General features: G+C 33.9%; 1 protein-coding gene across 4 annotated transcripts in view; it reads right to left on the bottom strand.

The window, feature by feature from the left end:
• Positions 1-24,479, bottom strand: part of LOC106876923 (uncharacterized) — a 146,949-nt gene that overhangs the window by 98,049 nt on the left and 24,421 nt on the right. The window contains exons 1-3 of one of the 4 annotated variants that reach the window (XM_089351277.1): positions 15,415-15,564; positions 6,724-6,854; positions 6,110-6,188 (exon numbers count right to left, since the gene is read on the bottom strand). The gene's annotated coding sequence lies outside the window, so the exon portion shown is untranslated. Of the gene's footprint in view, positions 1-6,109; positions 6,189-6,723; positions 6,855-15,414; positions 15,565-24,479 lie in introns of those variants that run through there. The other 3 variants (XM_089351276.1, XM_089351275.1, XM_089351274.1) reach the window with 3 other exon arrangements.

Raw genomic sequence — 24,479 nt, 5'->3', positions numbered from 1 at the left:
AAAATGTAACAGCTCCTTATATTATTTTTAGGAGTAGCATCAGGTTACTTCATATACATGGGTTTTTTTTGTGCATGTATATTTATATGTCTATACACATATATATTGTACACATGTGCATAAGAGCATATATATATATATATATATATATATATATATACATAAAAATACACATATATACATACATACTTATGTGGTCATGTGTGTGTATATGCATGTACATTAATCTTTACCTCTATATCAGTATGTGAATATATATATATATAGGCATGCATGTGTGTAGGTGTATATATATATATATATATATAAATATATATATATAGACAAATGTGCTTGTGAGCGTGTGTGTGTGCATACGCATGAAGTGGTTTTAGTTAGCAATATATTTTTATCATCTTCAGACAAAATACAAAACCCAACTCATCTCATTTTTAACTGAGCTGAAAATAGGTACCACTTCACGTTCACAGTTCAATGATTAGTCTAAGGAAGGGCAACAAGCTATAAACAACTGTGCGAACAATTCATACAAATAATTGCATAGTAATCCTGCCCATTCTAGCATAGCAAAAAAAAATTTTAAACAGAGCTCTGTTTATGTGAGAGAACAAAGCATTAACATTGATAAAGCAAGTTCAATCCCATAAACTGTTTCCTTTATCAAAAATCCATCAAAGTCCTTTATTTCATGAAGCAGAACATGATTTTTAATACACTTTTATATTCGTTTATTTTATATCACAACTGGTGAACACGAACTTCGTTGGTAACAGGCTTCGAACAGGCTAATTTCTGATCCACTGCCTTTTTGATGGCAAGAATGAATAAAGAATGTCAGTAATTCAGCGCAATAGGCTTTGCTCCTGCAAAGGAATTTCCCCAAAAAGCACCAGTTTTTACTCAGTTTTGACATCTTTTGCCATTATACAACAGTAAGATGTATACAAACACAGGCATCGCTGAGTAGTTAAGAAGCTCACTTTGGAACCATGTGGTATCAGATTCACCCCCACTACTTGCCACCTAATGTCTTTTATTATAGCCTCAGGCTGACTAAAACGTGTGAGTGAATTTGGTAGACAGAAACTGTATAGAGGTCCATTGTATGTATATGTATATATATATATATATATATATATATATATATATTGTATATATATTATCATCGTCGCTTAACATCCGCTTTCCATGCTGGCATGGGTTGGATGGTTTGACGGAGGGCTGGCAAGCCAAAAGGCTGCACCAGGCTCCAACCTGACCTGACAGAGTTTCTATAGTTGGATGCCCTTCCTAATGCCAACTACTCTGAGAACGTAGTGAGTGCTTTTTACATACCACCAGCACAAGGGCCAATCAAGCAGTACTGGCATCAACCACGCTCAAATAGTGCTTTTTACATGCCACCAGCACAGAATCCAGTCAGGCAACACTGGCAACAATCACACTCAAATGGTGCTTTTTACGTGCCACTGGCACAGGAACCAGTCAGGCAGCATTGACAATGATCACGCTTGAATGGTGCTTTTAACATGCCACTGGCACAGGTGCAACTCAGGCGGTACTGTCATCAGCCACAACAGCAATTTCACTTGCCTCAACAGGTCTTCGCAAACGCTGTTTATTGCCCAATGATGAAGGGTACTCTTAAATGGGCTGGTTATGTGGCACTGGCATAGGCCACGGTTATGGTCTCACTTGGCTTGCAGGGTCTTCTCAAGCACAGCATATCTCCAAAGGTCTCAGTCATTTATCATTGCCTCGGTGAGGCCCAATGTTCTAAGGTCATGCTCCACCACCTCATCCCAGGTCTTCCTGGGTCTACCTCTTCCACAGATTCCCACTACTGCTAGGGTGTGACACGTTTTCACACAGCTGTCCTCATCCATTCACAACACATGACCATACCAGCACAGTCGTCTCTCTTGCACACCACATCTGATGCTTCTTAAGTCCAACTTTTCTCTTAGAGCACTTACACTCTGTCGTGTATGCACACTGACGTTACACAACCAGTGGAGCATACTGGCTTCATCCCTTGCAGGCTTACGCATGTCGTCAGCAGTCACGGCTCTTGTTTCACTGCCATGTAGCATGGCTGTTCGCACACATGCATCATACAGGCTACTTTTAATTCTGAGCGAGAGGCCCTTTGTCATCAGCAGAGGTAGGAACTCTCTGAACTTTACCCAGGCTATTCTTATGCTAGCAGATACACTTTCAGAGCATCCATTACTGACTTGGTCACCAAGGTAACGGAAACTATCAACTACTTGTAGTTTTTCCCACTGGAATGTGACAGCTGTTTTCTGCACATTTTCAGTGTTTATTGCTCCTGAGCATTTATCACACACAAAAACTATCTTCCCAGTTAGCCTTCCTTTGATATTACTGCACCTCTTCTGTGTCCATGTATGTATATATATATATATATATATATATATATATATATATATATATATATACATCATCATCATCATAATTTTATATATATATATATATATATATATATATATATATAAAAAGTCACAAATGACAGAGAAATAGTTTGATAAATTTTATTTAACAATAAGAAAATTCGAATTTCATGACAAATTGTTTCGTAACTTAAAAGCATGTAAATAATTTATATTATCATATTCAATAATAAATAAATTACTTACATGCCTGCAGTAAAAAATCAGGTAAAAGAAAGTCTTTGTTAAGTCTTCTCAACGTACCGTTTTCTCCTGTATTGTACTATATTTTCTGTTTTATAGAATGACACATAAGGACCTTTTTTTATGAGTACTATCATATTATTTGAATGCATATATTGTGACATGATATATATATATATATATATATATATATATATATATATATATCATCATCATCATCATCATCATCGTTTAACGTCCACTTTCCATGCTAGCATAGGTTGGACGATTTGACTGAGGACTGGTGCAACCAGATGGCTACACCAGGCTCCAATCTAATTTGGCAGAGTTTCTACAGCTGGATGCCCTTCCTAACGCCAACCACTCAGAGAGTGTAGTGGGTGCTTTTACGTGTCACCCGCATATATATATATATATATATATATATATTACATATAAATGTGTGTGTGTGTATGTCTTTGTTCCAGCGTTTGTCCACCATCACTACTGGACAACAACTGCTGGTTTGTTTACATCTTCATAGCCTAACAGTTTAGCAAAGGGGATCAAAAAGTAAGTACCGGATATAGACTTAAAATATAAGTACTAGGATTGATCTGTTCAACTAACATTCTTTAAGGTGGAGCCCCAGCATGGCCACAGTCCAATGATTAAAACAAATAAAAGGTAAATGATAAAAGAAAGACATATACATATACACAATAGGCTTCTGCACAGTTTCCATTTACCAAATTCCATGAAGTTTTGATAGAAGATACTTGCCCAAAGTTCCACAGAACAGAATTAAATGCAGAACCAAACAGTCGCATGGCAAACTTCTTAGCTATGCAGCTATACTAATGTCGATATGTTGTAGCCTTAGAAATGCTAACCATCTAACTTAAGAAATACTAAACCACAGGAAAGCAATATCTGAAAAATTTCTCAAAAATCAATAGCAGCAAATCAATCTTTACTATGCATAAACGTTATCCTTTTGAAATAAAGTCGATTTACCCTGAAGCCTGTATTCATTCATATTTGATCTAAGACAGATGATAAATAAAAGAGAACCATTTGAAAGTTATGAAATGGCTACAATAATCTAAATTCCAACAAACATTTGATTTTTTTTTTTTATTGTATCTTTGTTTCGCTTTGGTTTCATCTCATGTCAGTTAAAAGAGAAGCTAAATCCCTTTTTCTAAATACAACTTCAGGGTGTCTAGGCTTGTTAACAACCACGTAGGTACCTTAAACAGTTAGCAGTGTGGCACAAGTCACCAGGTCATACTTTCTTGTGAGTGACAGGTAAACTCTTTGAGTGAATTTGTGTGTGTGTGTGTGTGTGTGCGTTTGTACAGGTATAACATCAATTTTCCAGAGCCTTTTGTTCCAAAGCCATTCCAGATTGTTTTTTTCCGAATCAGGGGTGGTCACCTTGGTCCACAAATATTTAATTTACTTAACCCTTTAGGATTTAAACTGGCCATATCCAGCCAAAATATTCCACCTGTTTTATATCTAAACTGACCAGGTCTGACCTCTTACATCAACCCTACAATATCATTCTAAAAATTAACAGTTACTTCAAAATCTCAAAGCTTTGAGATAATGCATGATTAATTCAAAATAATGTGAATAAATAAGCATTACTTTTGATAGAGTAATGTGAATGCTAAAGGGTTAAATAATTAAATGAAACACAGGCACCCATACATTAGTTTAAATGATACAAGCTTATAAACAGTGTACTATGCAAGGTACTAGCTTGTACAAGGTACCAGTAAACTAGACCAGTGGCAGCAGAAATCTGAAATTCCTGCTGGTAAATTAGTGTGGATTATAAAAGGTCCTGAGTCATCAATGTATGGAAAGTTGGTGCTGTATTTAAAATGTTTCATCTCTAAGGAGGAGATATAATAGTCTAAAACATTATAAATCTTATATATTAAACTTTTCCTTCGTAAAACCTTACTTTACATGTTAACACATTATTCAAATATTACACACCTATGTGTAAATGTCATCATTAATATAGTAAAAAAAAAAAACCTTTTTATTTTCTCTAAATGAGTTTTAAATCCAAGTTAACAGAATGCTATATTTTAAATTAAAACTTCATGACACAAACAACTCTTAAACCTGATAATGTATACTTTTGGGCAAAAGACTTTAAAAAAATTCAGAGGAAAGGCAAATAAAAATAGTAGGTTTTTTAAAAAATTATTTTGGAACTGTGTATCTCAGAGCAAATAAAACTATAAATAATAGTGTGTAAATACTGAGTCATGTTTGCAGTTGTAATTTCGAATCTGACAGGCAACCTTAGACTTTTTCTATCCAAGGGAATTTTAGTATAATATTTATGTTATTATTTATAGTTTTATCTGCTTCAAGTTCCACCATTAAAAATGACTTTTTTTCAAGTCTCCCAAACTTAGGAAATTTTTTTTTTTTTTTAAGCCATATTTTCAAACTTTAATCCTTTTGATACCAACCTCCCTTAGACCTCCTGGTTCTTTGACACAAACTTCCTGTTAATGATCTAAATCAAAATCTTCCATCAAAATTTTATGTTGATTTATGTCCAAAATACCAGCTTAATAATCATTTCTATCAAAAGCACAAGGCCTGAAATTTGGTGGAAAGTGACTAGTTGATTACATTGACCCCCAGTGTTTCACTGGTACTTAACTCTGAAAGGATGAAAGGCAAAATCGACCTTGGTAGAATTTGAACTCGGAGTGTAAAGACGGATGAAATGCTGCTAAGAGTTTTGCCTGATGTGGTAACGATTCTGCCAGCTCGCTGCCTTAATAATGACAAAGTTATTTTACAAAAATCTTCATTATTTCCAAAATAAATTGAAACAAAGTGTACTACTACATTTTATTCTATATCATTTAAAACTTGTATTACATAAGTATTTGATAATAATAGAGAAGTAAACTATACTAACCGAAACACTTTTATGAAAACAGAGAAATCAATGAGGGAACATATACACAGTTGTTCAACTTGCTAGAAATAGCAGTTAAATTTTATTTAAATCACATTCAATCATCTACGAATAGGAAGGATACATTAGAAATGTAGTTGTAGAAGGACACAATAGTTTATTTGGATGGTTTATTTGTTTTTTTTTGGGGGGGGGGGGGGGGGCTTCAAAGGTCCACTTGGTCAAAAGTGACAGAGGACTAAACAACTGATAACAATATGTTCTCTTGTCACTGGATATCAGAAAAAGAAAAACTTGCAGGCAGAAGAATATTCTTTAGTAAAGAAACTCAAATTGCATAAACTCTACAAACTGAATAAGAGTAAATTTCTTAATAAGAACTATATGAATCACATAACATTATAAATTTGTGTTTTGGTACTACACTAAGAGGTAGGTGCAGCAAAAAGAAATGTTGGGTGGAGATAAATAGTGCAACTAATTGAGGTTAACTTTAAACAAATATACATACCTGCTGATCTTATCTCCACAGCTTAATGGTTAATCCAAATTTTGTTTTTGTATCCTTGGTCAGTTTTTAGGTAGAATATCTGAAAAAGGACATTAAGAACATCTTGATATTTTCATACAAACAGTACTTGTTAAAAATGCACAATGACAACGACGAAGGCAATGACAAAGACGACATTGATAGCAATGATGACGATGACGACAATGAGGGTGGTGATAATGATGACGATCAAGCTAAAATAGTTAATCCTCTTCCAGATGCTAAGAATCAATAGGGCTTTTGCTTATCTCTAGTTTTCATAGAATGAGTAAATAAGCGCTAAATCTCTCCCTTGAATACAATGGTATTCACAGGTAGATTGAGTGTGCGCGCGCGCATGTGTGTGCTTGTTTGTATGTGTGTGTGTGTTTGTGTGCGTATGGTTTTGTATTTTTTCTTTTCCCCCATGGGAAGAGTTTGCAAGCCAATGAATTATTTGGCAATTCCATAATGCTGTCTCTGATTATCATGGAGAATTAAATCACCCACATTAGTTAAGAGTAATGTGGATTGGGAGTAAAGCGCTCTGGTCAAAAACAAAATGAGACATTGCAAACAAGATATGAACTGCTGACCTCCTGGTTGGTTTTCCCAAATTGCGTCAGTCCAGCCTTCAGCATTCTCTGATAATAATAATGATGATGGTGGTGGTGGTGGTGGTGGTGGAGGTGGTGGTGGAGGTAGTGGTGGAGGTGAAGTGATACAGCTGAAATACCAAAAATACTAAGTAAAAATTTAAGAAACAATTGTCTTAAACTAATATTTCAGTCATTTGCAGATAGCTGCAAATATGGCTGTGTGATTAAGAAACCTGCTTCAAAACTACGTTTTCAGCTTCAGTTCTTGTGTGTGGTACCATGGGCAAGTATCTCCTGCTGTAGTTCCTACTGTAGCCAACAAATGCCTAATGGGAGAATGTAAGAGATGGAAACTGTCGAACCTGTGTGTGTGTGTGCATGTATGTTATCTTGTCCCTACATTAACTTTTTGATCATTTGACAACCAGTGTTTGTTTGTTTATGTCCTCATAACCCTTTGAGGCAGTGCCCCAGCTTGGTTGCAGTCCAATAACTAAAATCAGCGATAGAGTAAAACGCATAACATTCATAATGAGAAAAATTGAACTATTGTGAGGCGCTTCTACATAGCTACATGAACTGCTAGAAACAGCAGCCCAAAACTCCTGCACCTTACTGTCAAAAAGTAAGAACGAAAACTTTGGATAACACTATGCTTTGCCTGAATAAAAACGATTTTGTCATGGTCGGAATGACTTTTATTGTAAGTTTGGTTGACCAGCACTGACCTGAGGGTAAACAGCAACAACAGTGAGGTTTTACAAAGGACATATTTCTCCAGCATCCATGCATCATATGATATACATTCCCAATTTTTTTTTCAACCAATAGTGTAACTTGGAGTTTACAAAAGGAAAGCTTTATATTACTCAGAAAGTATAAAACAAGGGCTAGCTAAAAGTCTGAAGAGAAGCATGGACACTTAGAACAACCTTATGAAAACACTTTGGAAAATCAAAAGGTTAAAACAGTTTTCATAATCAAATTAGGATTAGAAAGACTCCAAAAAAGTGTTTTAAATAAATCTGATTGTCAGTACAAACCATCAACATAACATAAAAATAAGCCAATAATGTAAATTCAACATAACATAAAAATAAGCCAATAATGTAAATTCAACAAACAATAAACTGAGACAGAACTTGCCTTAACAAGGCTTCAAACACTAATGAACACCGATTGAAACAACAAAGAGATTTTCTTCATAAATATTATAGAGTTCTTTTTTTTATTTTTCAACCAATTTATTGTCACTATGTTCAAATCAGACAAAAAAAGAAAAAGGAAGCTTTAGAGAGTTAGTTGTCAAGATCAGACATCTAGTGAAATATTAATTATTTTCACTGATACTTCATTAAACACACACACATATATATATACAAAACCTATAACTTAACAATTTATCTGTTACAAAATATTTGAAGTACATTAATATTTATAAGTCCCACAAAAGAAATTTATAAAAATATCAACTTTCAATTCACTTGAGGACTTATCATTTGTGTGAATTCATCAACCCCTATACAAAATTTCCAATGTTTAATACATAATTCAATATCAGTTGATCTCTAAAATATTTATTCTATTGAGACTGATACTAATTTCAAAATCTGCCAAAAAGTTCATTTTGATATCATGAACAAAGTATTTTACTTCAGTTGGCTATCAAACTGGAAAATATAAGGTTATTCCAAGATGGAAAAAGTTTATCTATCTGCTACAAGAATAAAAATGTAAATATTCATCTTTGTGCAGGCATTGTTATGTGGTTAAGAATGTTGCATCTCAACGACATGGTATCACATTCAGACTCTCCGGATGACACATTGAACAAATGTTTTCTATAAAAAGCTCAGACCACCCAAAACCTTTTTGGGGTGGATTTGGTATAAGGAAAAGTGAAAGAAGCCTATCAAATATCATCCAACCAATAACAGCATGGAAAACAGACAGAGGAGGAGGAGGATTATGATATACCAGGTTTAGTTGTGTGGCAAGAAGTTTGCTTCCCAACTACATGGTTTCAGGTTCAGTCCCTTCTACTATAGCATCAGGCCAACCAATGCCTCCTGGGAAGATTTGGTAGACAGAAACTGAAAGAGACCTGTCATATATATATATATATATATATATATCTATGACCTGTCATATATACATAAGTATGTGTGTGTTTGTGTTTGTATTACTATCTCCTTGCCTTGAAATCACATGACAGTTATAAGCAAGTATCACTGTCATGCAAGCAGTGTCCTTCATATCCAATCTTCCCTGAAAATATGTCTGGTCTTAGGGAAATATTACCTTACATGAAAACAGGAGAGGGTTGGCAACAGCAAGGGTAGCTGACCATAGAAAATCTGCTTTGACAAATTCCATCTGACCCATGGAAACATGAAATGGCCATTAAAAAGTGATGATTATATATAAAATATATGTGTATGTGTACGTACATAAATTTATATATGTGTATGTGCATGTCTGTTTGTGACTCCTCGTCTTGATATTGCATGATAGTTGTCAATTGATGTCATGTCACAGGAGTGTTGTTATTCATTTCCAATCTACAGTGAAAACATGTCCAGTCATGGGGAAAAATTACCTTGGAAACTCTTGAGGTCTAGTAAGAAGAGAGGCGTCTGGCCATAGACAGTCTGCCTCAGTAAATGCAGTCTGATGCACGCAAGCAAGGAAAAGTGAACGTTAAAAATGACAACGACAACAATGATGATGATGTTGATGATGACAATGATGCCTGAAGTTAAACCAATGCAAAGAAAATGAGGGAAGAAAACTGACAGAATAATTCATTTTAATAGGATACAATAATAATCTTATTTCCCTTCGTCTGTGTTTAAGTAGATGTATGTGCCTGTTTACTACTTAAATATGCATTTCACAAACTTTCATTCATTTAATTACTAATTATTTCAATAAAGCAACAAGAGCTAGCAATTTCATTTCAGTTATTGAATATGCATTACAATCATAAAAAAAGAATTACATTTTCACACTTAAACACATTAGGTTTTAATTATTTCACTGTGGTCATCTTTATTGTCCATTTTTCTGAGGTTGGCAAAATAAAGTACCAGTTAACTGCCGTTTGGGTAGGTGAAGTCAATGTAATCAATGATACCTTTTATCAAAATGCATAGTCCTGAATCAATATTAAAAATTAAATATTCTTATTGTATATTCTCTCTTTTTGGAGAAATGGTGCTTTCATATGGTTTAGATAGAGAATCTATCTTAAGGTGTTAGTGAGAAAAACATACAAATATTCAATTTTGCAGAGCAACAAACTCATTCTGGCATCAAAAGAAACAATTATAATAATAATAATGGTTTCAAATTTTGACACAAGACCAGCAAGTTTAGGGTAGAGGGTAAGTCAAATACATCGACCCCAGTGTTCAATTGGTATTTATTTTATCAACCCAAAAAGGATGAAAGGCAAAGGTGACCTTAGCGGAATTTGAACTCAGAACATAAAGACGGACGAAATGCTGTCAAGCATTTCACCCAGCTCACCTCCTTAATAATAATAATAGTGATAATTTCTTTTATTAGCCACAGAGGTATAGATGAGGAGGACATCACAATGACAGTCAACAATTTCTTATTTTTTTATTGCCTACAAGGGGCTAAACATAGAAGGATCAGACAAGGACAGATAAAGGGATTAAGTCGATTACATCGACCTCAGTGCATAACTGGTACTTAATTTATCGACCCCGAAAGGATGAAAGGCAAAGTCGATCTCGGCAGAATTTGAACTCAGAATATAACAGCGGATGAAATACCGCTAAGCATTTCGCCCGGTGTACTAATGCTTCTGCCAGCTCGCTGCCTTAAAGCCAACAATTTGTATGGAGATTTACATAAAGGATGGTGAGAAAAAATGGAAAAGGTGGTGAAATGCAATAAAAGTATAGTATACATAGTATACAAAATATGTGACAACACAAATGATATAGTCCTCTTGATACAGAGGAAACTCCAGCTAATCAAGGAACCCCCACAGATCCAGGATTACCCTGACCACCAAAGGCACGAGCCCTCTCCCATCAGTTGCTCTCCCAGGTGCTTGCTTAGAGTAGGGCCATTATTCATTCTAACTATTTTTGCCACAGTCACCCACCTTCTCACAAATTCACCGAGAGGTAGCACTTCCCTCTCCACCCTCACTTTTCTTTCAAAGTGGAACTTGAAAAGTCGATGAGGGCTTGACCAAAGACTAAGGTATCTTTCATCATTCGTTTCAGCCTTGTCCACTACACAACTTCTTTCGCCATAGCCACTAGACAGAGGAACACCAACTGCTTTGCCTTGTAAAGGAGGGTGAATAATAATAATAATAATAATAATAATAATAATAAACCCTTGTAAGTTTGGTACAAGGCCAGCAGTTTTGAGTGGAGGGGGAAAGCTGATTACTTTGACCCAATTACTTAACTGGTACTTTATTGCATCGGCCTCAAAAGGATGAAAGGTAAAGTTGACCTCAGCAGGATTTGAACCCATGATATAAAGAGCTCGGAGAAATGATGCTAAGCATTTTGTTTGATGCGCTAATGAATCTGCCAGCTGACAAACTTAATAATAATAATAATATAAATGATAACAATAATAATAATAATAATGGAAATAGGATCATTACAATATTAAATACATTTGCAATGAGAGCAGCTTAACTAAACATTCAATTTTAATTTTCTTTTTTTGTCATGAAACTAGAGCTCATTTATAGATTATATGTTCAATAAAATCATATATATATAGACAGATAGAAATATATATATATATATATATATATATATATATACACACACACATACATATATATATACACACACATACATAAATATATACATACATACATGTATACAAATATATACATACATATGCATACATACATACATACATACATACATATATACAAATATATATATATACAAATATATATATATATATATATATATATATATATATACACACAGGAGACTTGTGTGATGCATTGAATTTCATTTTCACATTCGATATAGCTTCTGAATATAGGTAAAAACTGCTACACCTAATCTATACCTGTGAACATCCATTCAAAAATACCTTTGAAATAACTTATATAAATAAGTAGCTCAACATGTCCTGATAGTGGATAAGTAATCCTCTTAGCATAAACACTTCAAACTAAATACATAGCACTATGGGAAAACCAGTATGAAGATGGGACGACAAGGTGTTGGGATGAGATAATCATCATAATAGTAACAGTAAGCTTAAAAGTCATATTTAATGTGATTACCAACACCTGTTGGTAGGTCTAAAGTATATGAGGATGATACACATGAATTAAACTTAAGTGAAGTATTAACCACACACACACACAATAATTCAATCGATGCTGAAATGTTTAATTTCTTAATATGAACAGATGAGAAAAATCCTACAATTAAAAAAATACAAAGTTCTTCCTTAACATGTCTTCTTAAAAGTAGTAAAAAGCAAAAAAGAAAAATTACCATATTAGAATTCTAGACCACATTTAGGCTTAGACTCAGGGGAAGGTTTTTACACAATATTCATGATGTGATTGCTTATTTTTTTGAAGGACATTGTAGGGTAGGTGTGAGAGGTTGCATCTGGCTAGTTTGAACATAAAACAGGTAGAATACTTAGGCTGTATATGGTCAGTTTGAATGCTAAAGGGCTAAACTAAACTGAGGTTTAGGCTGAAAGGAAACAAAATGAAATTATATTTTCCAACTCACATTTAACCCTTTAGCATTCAAACTACTTCATCAAATGTAATTGCTTATTTATTCACAAAGGCACAGCCATGGCTGTGTAGTAAGAAGTTTGCTTTTCAATCACATGATTTGGGGTTCGGTCCCACTGTGTGGCACCTTGGCCAAGTGTCTTCTACTATAGCCACAAGCTGACCAAAGCCTTGTGAGTGGATTTGGTAGATGGAAACTGAAAGAAGCCTGTCATATATATGTATATGTATGTCTATGTGTGTGTGTCTTTGTATCTATGTTTGTCCCCACCACTGCTGGACAACTGACACTAGTGTATTTACGTCCCCATAACTGAACAGTTCAGCAAAAGAAACTGATAGAATAAGTAACAGGCTTTCAAAAAGAAAGTACTGCAGTTGATACATTCAACTAAAAATTCTTCAAGGCGGTGCCCCTGCATGGCCACAGTCCAATGACTGAAACGAGTAAAAGATAAAAAATAATTATAAATTTAACATTCATTATCTCGTAGCTTTAAGGTTTTGATGATGTGATTGTGAATTTTTAAAAATACATTGTAGGTACATGTAAGAGGCGAGATCTGTCTGGTCAGGTCTGAACATAAAACAGTTACAATATTCAGGCCTAATATGGCTGGTTTAAATGTTAAAGGATTAAAGAGGCAGTACATAAATTGGGGAGCAATAGAAAGAACTTAAAGACACATTTTCAACAGGAATATGAATCACAAGAGAAATGCAAATTTGTGGTTTATGTAAATTATTCTACCCTATGTTTAGTTGAAGCTTAAGTAAGTTAGATCTTTTTATATCAGAGGCCAACATAATAAAATAAAAAAAAAACAGTATCATTTTGAATTGCTTTCCTTTTATTGGTGGCCAAAATTAACAAACATTTGTAGTTTTGGTACATGCTTAAAATTAGCTGAAAAGGTTTTTTCAAAGATATTCATATAAAGGATTCATACAAGAAAAATATTCTGAACTATAAAAACACCAAAAGAGTGTCTAGATATATACAAGGGATCATTGAGGATTTGTTCCTATAACGTATCTCATATAAATCCATTTAGTATAACACTTTCCTCTCCAAACTAACAGTGAGACTTTACAAGTTAATGAAACATTTTGAACTTCAAGGGTTCTATAGTATCATAGATCTAGTGAGATTTTATAAAGAATTTTAGTCAGGAACACAGCATAGTACTGCAGACACAATATAAACTATACATACTTGCCAATTAGAAATCAGTCATGCCATAATGACTCAGCTGTCTGCAACACTCCATTAGATAGACATTATAGAATGGAACAGTGATTGGAGATTTGCTGTTGTACAATTCATGCTAACATTGAGAAACAAAAGTTAAATTAATGACAATGATGCAGTCACTGAGTTCTTGTAAGCATGCTGACTACAACTTGTTAGCATATGAAGGCAACTTTCCACAGCTCACTGAAGGCTTCTAGATCTTTCCTTTATAGTTGCATCTTCTGATGAATGAATGATGCTACAAAAGATGAAGGCTGTTGAGAATAAATCCAGACTTACTGACACACATGCAATTTTCAGACAACAAATGACACCTACAACCAGAAGCCTTCTGGACATTATTGAAGGAAGCAACAGATTTCATTGCTATGTGTGAAAAGGTGATGAGAAGATGATGATGACATTGTATAAATGCATATGAATAAAAACATTATCAATAGCATGCTTACATAGTTCCCTTCAATACTGCAGTTTCACAACAATCAAAAGTGAAAGAAGAGAACCTCAAAGAAATCCCTACCTAGTTTGGGTTATTGCATAGAAAAAGTTACTCAGTTGTCCTTACATAAGATGACTTTGCCACTGCAAGCTCTTCAGATATATTGCATTAATTAAAATTTACAAATATCTAAAGGATACTTGAATACTGATATTATTGCACTAATGAAGATACAATAAAAAAGTACAATGTGATAAATCTCAGGAAAACAAGATATGTTAAATAAATGAACAAAAAAGTGGTGGTGGATGAAGTAGAAGAAAAGTGGAAAAATACAAATCCAAAAGTGACAGAAGGCTATTCAAGTAATATTTACACCTAAATAAAACAGTTTAATACTTAAATATCTCATGTAGTGTAGAGAATTAACATAAAAATGTTGGGTCCCATTTATATTTTAGATGGAAAATAAATACGATTTTTTTATATAAAAATGACAGCCCCACCCATCACATACATGCACACACACACACATGTACAGATATAATGTATAAATGGATAGAAGACACTGACAAAAAAAAGGATCTATTTTAACAGAAGTAAATAACTAAGGTACATGCTATCAAAAAGTTGTTTTTGTTTTGTTTCATTCATTAAAGAAACTATACTAAAATAAAAACCACTAAAAATATCTTATTACACAAGGCAGTTGTTCATTGATAAAAAAATGAATATACATTTTTAATAACTACTGAGAGATACAGAGAGAAAATATCATTCTTTGGAAAATCTTTTTATCTTTACTAAATCAAAAGGAGAAAAAAAATAGGCTGATATAAAAGAAATATTGTCAAAAATATATGTAACATAGTATATACATTTTTAAAAATCTTTGTTAATAGAAGAAGGAAAACATATTATAAACAGTTGATATAGTTGTATACAAATCATTGAATAGTTTGAAAGGAAAAGAAATCTAAATTTGAAAATTAACTTCAACATAGATTAATTTCAAAATAATATTTCCAATGATATTTCGGGGAAGAAAAGAAAAATCTATTATTTACTATATGTTATTGTTTTATATTTCTTTCTTTGCTTGTTTGCTTTTTTGTTTAATGTCGAGATTGCATGAGTGTTTTAAGACCAGCAGCCAGCGTAAAATAAAGGAAAAGAATAACAAAACAAGATAAATGAAATTGTCAAACAACTAACCTGTAAATAAACGGTCCACACCGTAAAGTGAACAACTTGTACACTGTTTAGGTTGCTGTTTAATATATGTATGTATACGAACGAAAGCGAAGGCAGCTTCTCCAGCGATTAGGCAAGCATCCAACACTGCTTGCTGGTTGCGGAGAGTCTGCTTGCACAGAAAAATAATTAGCATAAACTGCAGTAAGTCACTCAGAACAGCTGGTTGTCAATATAAAGACGCTACCCAATTATTTCTTGCATACTCTCATATTAGTGTGTACAGAAACTCGGAAATTAGTATTTTATGTAACAAAAATTTAAATATTAATATACACGCCTCAAGTAATACATAAATTGTATTATTTCTCCTATAGTTGACTGTTTTAATATTTTAGTATAGTTTTAATAGATAGAAACAAATTAAATTCCCCATACTGGGAAAATAGTATTTTATATAACAAAAATAATAATATCTATCTAAATGCTTTAAGTGATTAATTAGATTGTGTTTCCTATAGTCTTCTATAGTAGGCTGCTTTTATATAGTTTAAATTACGAGAAATAAATTCAATATATTTCTCATATATGCAATATTACACTTCTCTCTATAACAAACTATATAACTAATAACTTCTAAGTACCCCTCAACTCCAATCTTATTAAAATCTTTATTTTTTTCCTTTTTTGATTTTTATATTATCATTGTCACACAGTTATATCTTAAAATGTAATATCACTGAATCCAAAAACTTGTAATGAAATTTAGCACAATAATTTTGCTATGTGTGAATGTGTGTGTGTGTGTGTGTGTGTGTATGTGTGTATATATATATATATATATATATATATATATATATATGCACACACACAAACATACATAGATGCATAAATAAACATATGCACACACACAATCTGCAGATATTTATACATATATAAGCACAGGCATAGTTGTGCAGTTAAGAACCTTCTTTCCAAATCACATGGTTACAAGTTTAGTTCCACTATGTGACACCTTAGTGTCTTTTACTAGGCCAACCAGTCTTGTGAGCAGATTTAGTAGACAGAAACTGAATGAAGTTCACCTTACACATACATGTAAGAAGCTTGTTATATATATATATATAACAAGGTGCCACGCGGTGGGACTGAACCCAAAACCATGCAGCTGGGAAGCAAGCTTCCTAACCACACAGCCATGCCCGCGCCTATATATATATATATATATATATATATATATATATATATATATATATATATATATATATATATATATGTGTATGTGTGCATTTGAATGTGAACATGTGTGTGTGCTCTTGTCTTGGCATCGCGTGATTCTTGTAAACGAGTGATGCTGTCATACATGAGTAGTATCACTAATTTCCAATATTCTGCGAAAACATGTCCAGACATGGGAAAATATTACTTTGCTTGGAAAAAGATGAGGGTTGGTGGCAGGAAGGGCACCCAGCCACAGAAAATCTACCTCAATGAACACTGTCTGGCTCATGCAAACATGGAAAAGAGGACATTAAGGAATGATGATGATGATGCTACATATACATACATACACATATGCATATACACACACACACATACATATATACACACATAGACATACATATACACATATGTACATACATATATATATATATATATATATATATACATACATACATACATACATACATACATACATACACACACACACACACATATATATATAATACATACAAATACAAACATACATGTGTGTGTGTGCACATATTAGTAATATATTTTGTTGAAAATTGAACAACTTGCTATTCTAATATACAAAACATTGTTATTCAAAATATCAAATCACACTTTATTATATCTTATTCGTTGTGAAATCCTTTTTAATATTCAACAATACTGAACAAGCGTACAGGTGTGTTACATGCAGTCATTTAAACTTGCAAGAAACAACAACTAAATCTGATTCAATCACATCACATCAATGAGTAAAAGTAATGTCACATTGGCTAATGTAGTCCAGCATACACTATGTCTGAAAGAAAGAGGGAAGGCTTACAGTCACAACACCTTTGATTCTAGGCCTGTTTAACCCTTTAGCATTCAGATTATTCTGTTAAATGTAAATCTTATTCATTAACATTACTTTGAATTAATCCTGAAATATCTTGCCGCTTTGAGATTTTGATGTGATTATATATTTTTGGAACGACACTCTATGGTAAGTGTGAGAGGCCAGATCTGGCCATTTTGAAGATAAAATGAGTAGAATATTTGAGATGGATATGACTGGCTTACATGCTAAGGGATAATCAATGCTGAACTGGTACTAAACAACAACCACAACAATAACTAAAACCCTAAAGAGACACTGAAATCCTTAATAAATGTGGAAGACTAAATTTTTAATATGATTCAAATTAAATATCACTGAATGATATATAGTCAATACACACACACACATATAGTGTAATTGATGGCCTATAAGATGCACAAGTGCATAGGCCACACCATAACCTAGGCTATACTTTTGTAAAATAAATTACCACTAAAATAATGTTTTAATTCCTCCGTGGCCGTTTTCGTGCGGGTGACACGTAAAAGCACCCACTACACTCTCTGAGTGGTTGGCGTTAGGAAGGGCATCCAGCTGTAGAAACTCTGCCAAATCAGACTGGAGCCTGGTGTTGCCATCCGGTTTCACCAGTCCTCAGTCGAATCGTCCAACCCATGCTAGCATGGAAAGCGGACGTTAAACGATGATGATGATGACTTACCTGTATAACTTTATGTTATAAGCAATTAATTGCATCTACAAACATATAAACATACTGTAGGCAATTGTACACCAATAGATGGCAGCACACGTTTTGTAAACATACCTACCGTTTTGAGCGAGTTTTGAGCCCACATTGAGTGCATTGGACGCAGGGAGAATTTTAAAGCCATTTTTGGGTAAAAAAATGTGTGTCTTATAGGCCATCAAATATGGTATATATATATATATATATATATATACCATATTTGATGGCCTATAAGACACACATTTTTTTACCCAAAAATGGCTTTAAAATTCACACACAGAGGAAAAAATGTATATATATATATATATATATATATATATATATATATATATATATATATACATTTTTTCCTCTGTGTGTGTACATGTGCAATTCTAAAGTGGTTTTAAAGGTACAGCTCTTGTTTTATGATGTGAGATACATGAGAAATAAACCTACTCTGGACAGAATGCTTATGTCTATTACAAATAACATTCCCAGATCATTTGTTATCTATTCCCAGCAGCTATGCAGAAAAGAAATTGTGAAATGAAGCTCTCTGCTTAGAAACACAACTAAATCATGCACTTGATTTGAACTTATGGTGTATAAGAAGGTACTTCAATAGCTCATATATTTGCAACTAACTCCCTTCAACTCTGGTGGAGATGGTAACAATAAAACAATGTAGGATATTCTTTTCTACTGTAAGCACAAAACCCAAAATTTTGGGGGAGGGAGCCAGTCAATTAGACTGACCCCAGTATGCAACTGGTACTTAATTTATCTATCCCAAAAGGATAAAAGACAAAGTCAACCTTGGTAGAATTTGAACTCAGAATGTAAAGACAGACGAAATAATGTAGGATATTAGTCTATTACTAATACCACAAAAATTAAAACAGTATCATTATTGGCATCATCCATGGTTTAACAACCACTTTTCCATGCATGCAAGAGTCAGGCAGAATTAGAGGTAGATTTTTTTATAGCCTGATGCCCTTCCAGTCACTGACCCTCACTTGTTCCAAAGAAAGACATGTTTCCATGAAAGATTGCAAATGAAAGACACCACTTGTATGATGATACATACATACATACATACTTATGTAGGTACATACATGAATACATACATGCATACATCTGTACATATCTACATACATACATGATAAACTTCTTTCCTTTCTTTCTCTTTTCATCAGCCAAATCCTTTCAAAGGCTTTGGCCAACCTGAAGCAATAACAGAAGAGATTTGCCCAAGGTACCACACAGTGGGACTGAACCTAAAACCACATTGTTTGGAAACAAACCTCTTAACAACACAGTTATGTCTGTGCATGAATACATGCATCATGGCTACATTAATGCACTGGTATAGAGGAAGGTAGCAGGTACTGCTGAAATACTATTGCAAATCCTGCCCAAAGGCAACTTGAAAAATAATCAATAACATAAAGGGCTTGGTTTTATCACTTATACTAAGTTTTGCACAAAGCCTGGCTTTGTGTTGTTTCTCCTTGAGTTAGCCCAACTACTTTGTCTAACATGTTTCCTTTCCTTTTTTTAAGAAGTGATTTGAGACAGCTTTTGTTACTATCTATATGTTGAACAACCATATAGCAATACACTTGCTGGTTTGAAATCAATATATTTGTATTATCAATAGGGTTCTGCAGAGCAAGAGATAAAGCTTATGGCAAATCGAGTTCACAAAAAAATTTTGGATTCCTGGTTGGAAAGGCATTTCACCTTTTTCTCACTACTAATGTCATTATGCAAGAAAAGCATGACTACCACATATCCTTCCCACTTAGCCTTTTTAAATATAGAACTGTTGCATCAATTCAATATATTCTAGTAGTAGTGTTAGTAGATTAAGCATCACTGATCAAATTGAATTTTAATGATCTTGTTTTCATTTTAAGTTCTAGCCATTTCATTTCAATGAAATTCTTTATAATTATATATTTTCATTATTAGCAATGTTAAGGTGGCAAGTTGGCAGAATCATTAGTATAACAGACAAAATGCTTAGCAGCATTTCATCCATTTTTATGTTTTGAATTCAAATTCTACAGAGGCCAACTTTCATTCACCCTTTCAGGGTCATTAAAATAAGTACCACTTGAACACTAGAATCAACTAACACTCTCTCACAAAATTTTAGGCTTTTTGCCTGTAGTAAAAAGAATTATTATCAATGGTAAGGGTGGTGGGTTACCAGAATTGTACAAGTATAAGACAAAATGTTTTGTTTTATTTAAATTAATCACAACTCTTTTCATTCCAAGTTCAAATCCTGCTGAGGTCAATTTTGCCTTTCCTCTCTCCAAGATCAATAAAGTAAAACACTAGTCAAGTGTCAGGGTTGATGTAATAAATTTACCCCTCCCCTCAAAATTGCTGGTCTTGAATTTATTTCAGAAACAATAATTATTAATGTTGCATTACTGGAAACTAAGACTTTGGATTCACATCACCTTATTTTCAGCAATGATATTTATTAACCCTTTAGAGTTCAGATTTTTTTTGTCAATTGCATTGCTTATTTATTCACAGCTTCAAGATTTCAATGGTGTGTTTCTCTATGCTTCGAATGACATTGTAAGGTAGGTGTGAGAGATTGGATCTGGTCAGTTTTAACATAGACTAGGTAGAAAACTCGGGCTGGATTTGGGTGGATTAAATGCAAAAGGGTTAAGTCTTCCCCAAGCCTACTTTTAACTATCAGTTCTCCATAGGAGATGAAATCAATTATTTTTCGTTAAACCAGGTGTTGCAAATCAGAAGTATTAGCAGCTTCAATTGTTTTATATTTTTTTTTTTATATACAGCTTACTCTTAAGAAAGGCAAAAGCATTACAAAATCCCATTTTCTTCTTTCTCCAATGAAACAGAAATACTGTATCTATGAAAGGGATCAAAAGGATCATTATCAAGTATTCTGTCTTTCTAATCAATTTACATCAAAGCTTTGTGCGTGGATTTGATAGATGGAGTCTGAAAGAAGCCCATTATGTGTGTGTGTGTGTGTGTATGTGTGTCTTAGTGTTTGTGTTTGTCCACCATCACCACTTCACAACCAGTGTTGGTTTATTTATGTCCCCATAACTTAGCAGTTCAGCAAAAAGTGTTCAATAAACTAAGTATTAAGTTACTGAGGTTGATTTGCTCAACAATACCTTTCAAGGTGATGCCCCAGCATGACTGCAGTCCAATGACTGAAACAAGTAAAAGAAAAAAAAGATAAAAGCACAACTGTAAGTAAGAGCAGAGCAGGGTGGAAAGCTGGCAGAATTATTAGCATGCTGAGCAAAATGCTCAGCAGCATTTCATCCATCTTTATGTTCTGGGTTCAAATTTCACCAAGGTCAACTTTGTCATTCATCCTCTTGGGGGTCAATGAAATAAGGACCAATTGAGAACTGGAATCGATGTAATCAACTCCCACCCCCTCCCCCGAATGTGCTGAACTTGTGCAAAATTTGAAAGCAAATATGTAAGAATGGAGATCTCATATTCTTCTCTGTGAGATTCCAAAGCGGTGATAACACCATCGCTCCTACCAACTGCATTTCAGGTAGAGTAGAAAAGGATTAATTCAGCCTTGAAAACTACTAACAATGATGACTACTTCATTGCTTGGGTGTAAATAAAGTAGCTTAGTCTAACAACCCTTAATTTGCTAGGAATCAGGCGTGGTAAAAAGAACAGGAAAATAAGTTGTTAAAACTCCTCTATACTAAATTTCAACACAACCGTTTATTTATCTGGTAGGCCCACCCTAGTTCATCCTAGTTCTTATGCACTCGGCTTCAAGCTAAATATTCCACACTTCCTATCTCAACACTGAAACCTACCAAACCCAGCAGTCACAGATTATACTTTGCAGCAGAGTGCAAATACATTAAATGACACGCAACAAAGGGTTGAGGATCATCATCATCTTCATCATCATCATCATCGTCATCGTCGTCATCATCATCACCACCATCATTATAGAGGGCAGTGAGCGAGCATATGTTGGTACATCACACAAAATTCTTAGCAGCATTTCTTCTGAATCCTTATGTTCTGAGTTCAAATTCTGCTGAGGTCGACTTTGCTTTTCATTCTTTCAAGGGTCGATAAAATAAGTACCAGTTGAGCACTGGGGTCAATATAATTGACTTAGCCCCCCCACACACACACACAAAATTGCTGGCCTTGTGCCAAAATTTGAAATCATTCCTCTTATTATTATTATTATTATTATTATTATCATTATTATTATTATTGTTGTTGTTGTTGTTACAACTTTATTTCTGTAAGTAGTTTCTTTTACTAAAAGAAAGGCAGCCAGAGTAAAGAGAGTCCAACAGAAAATTTTAACACAAGATAGGTTTTATCTGGGAGAGACAACTAGATAGTCAAACTGGTAACAATTAAGGAACAGAGCAATACTAAGAAGCTTATCCCAAACCAAACTATACACAATAAAACAGATGTCAAAATATTAATGAAATTAATGACTAATATTAGTTCCCAAATTGTTCATAGCCAACATCAATATTAATATGGTTAATATGGTAAAGGATAGTTGTACTGATAAGTACACTCATTTTCATATCTGATGTGAAGAGGGGTATGGTAACATATACAGAAGATTATATAACAGGAGCCAAGATTTTACAGATAGATAAACTTCCTAAGAATTTGTAATTTCTTTCTTTTTTTTTTAGCATAAATAGAAGTATTTCACACCAAAACTGTTCCAGTATAAGAATGTGTGTATGTATGTGTGTGTGTGTGTATGTATGCACATATATATGTATGTATATGTATGTCTGTGCCTGTGTGCGTATATATGTGTGTGTGCGCGTGTGTGTGTGTGCACATATATATATATATATATATATGGATGTGTGTGTGTGTGTGTAAAATAGTCCAATTAAGATAATAAAAGTACCTTATTTATACATGGCCGAAATTGCGTTTGACCCTCTGGCCGATAACTGATGAGGAGTTGGTGACCTTCTGTGTTTTCTGTTCGCCTGTGTATTGAGTATATGTTCATTTGTTTATTTACTACACGCTTTTTTTTTTAACTATATATATATATATATATATATATATAGGTATGTCTATTTTTCATTTGTTGTCTTCCTTTTATTTAATCCTGAAAATACACATATATACACACACACACACACACACATATATATACGAGGTGGTACCCAAAAGAAACCAGAATTTTGCAATATTATTTTATTTACTTAGTTTTATATGCTTATACTTTTATCACCTTCAAAGTTTTCTCCATTTGAACCAATGCATTAGTCCTGGCACATTTTCCACAATTTGAAGCAGAGCCTTTTAATACCTCTGTTATTTTTTTTCCTTCATTTCTTCCACAACTGCAAATTATTCAGTAACACTTGCTTTTGTCACCAGTGATGACCTCTGCAAAAAGGTCCAGATCAACTTCTAACCGTTCTTCAGTTCACGCATTCAGTCGTGACTGTTTTTGATCTTCCATGAGCAAGCAAGGAACAAATTTTGCTGAAACTTTTTTCATTCGCAATTCCTCACTCAAAATTCATTGGCAGGAGCTCCAGTACACACGAGTTATACCAACAAGTTCACCAATTGTTCAGTGACTGTCCTCAAAGATCAGCTTATGAATTTTCATGATGTTTTCATTCGTTCGGAAGGTCGACGGTCGTCCTGAATGAGATTGGTCTTCAAGCATGGAAACCACTCATAAACTTGTGCTTTGCTCATGGCAGTGTCCTAAGCTGTTTGAAGAATGACAACTGTTTCAGCCAATTTTCCCCAACAGAAAACAGAATTTCATGGAAGCACGCTGTCCTTCCGTTTCAACCATTGTAAAATCGATAAACAGAAAATCACTGCAAAACAAAGAGGCACCAGTATGACTTTACTCAACAATGCCGGTCAGCAGACTGATGATGCTTGAGGGTCACATCAAGTGGCTTCTAGCAGCAGAAACCTGAACTACAATGGGTTTGTCCCACAGAGAACGTTTCCAGTTATTTTTGGGTACTCCCTTGTATGTATGTCATTGAATGCTCGAAATGAGGAGCAGATGGACAGCCGACAGCTGATGAAGGGTCGTTCTTTATGTTACTTGTCTTGTTTTCTATTTGTTTATCTTGTTGTTTGCGTACCCAACTTTGTTTTCGTATTTCATGTTGTTTACGTTTTGTGATGCCTGTACCCATATACGCATATAAGATATATACATATATATATATATATATATATATATATATATATATATATATATATATAGAGAGAGAGAGA

The sequence above is a fragment of the Octopus bimaculoides genome, chromosome 4 (genome assembly GCF_046866305.1).
Source record: "Octopus bimaculoides isolate indiv1 chromosome 4, ASM4686630v1, whole genome shotgun sequence".
NCBI lineage: Eukaryota > Metazoa > Mollusca > Cephalopoda > Octopoda > Octopodidae > Octopus > Octopus bimaculoides.
The sequence above is the reverse complement of the archived record's forward strand: the minus strand, read 5'-3'. Positions and strand labels throughout refer to the sequence as shown.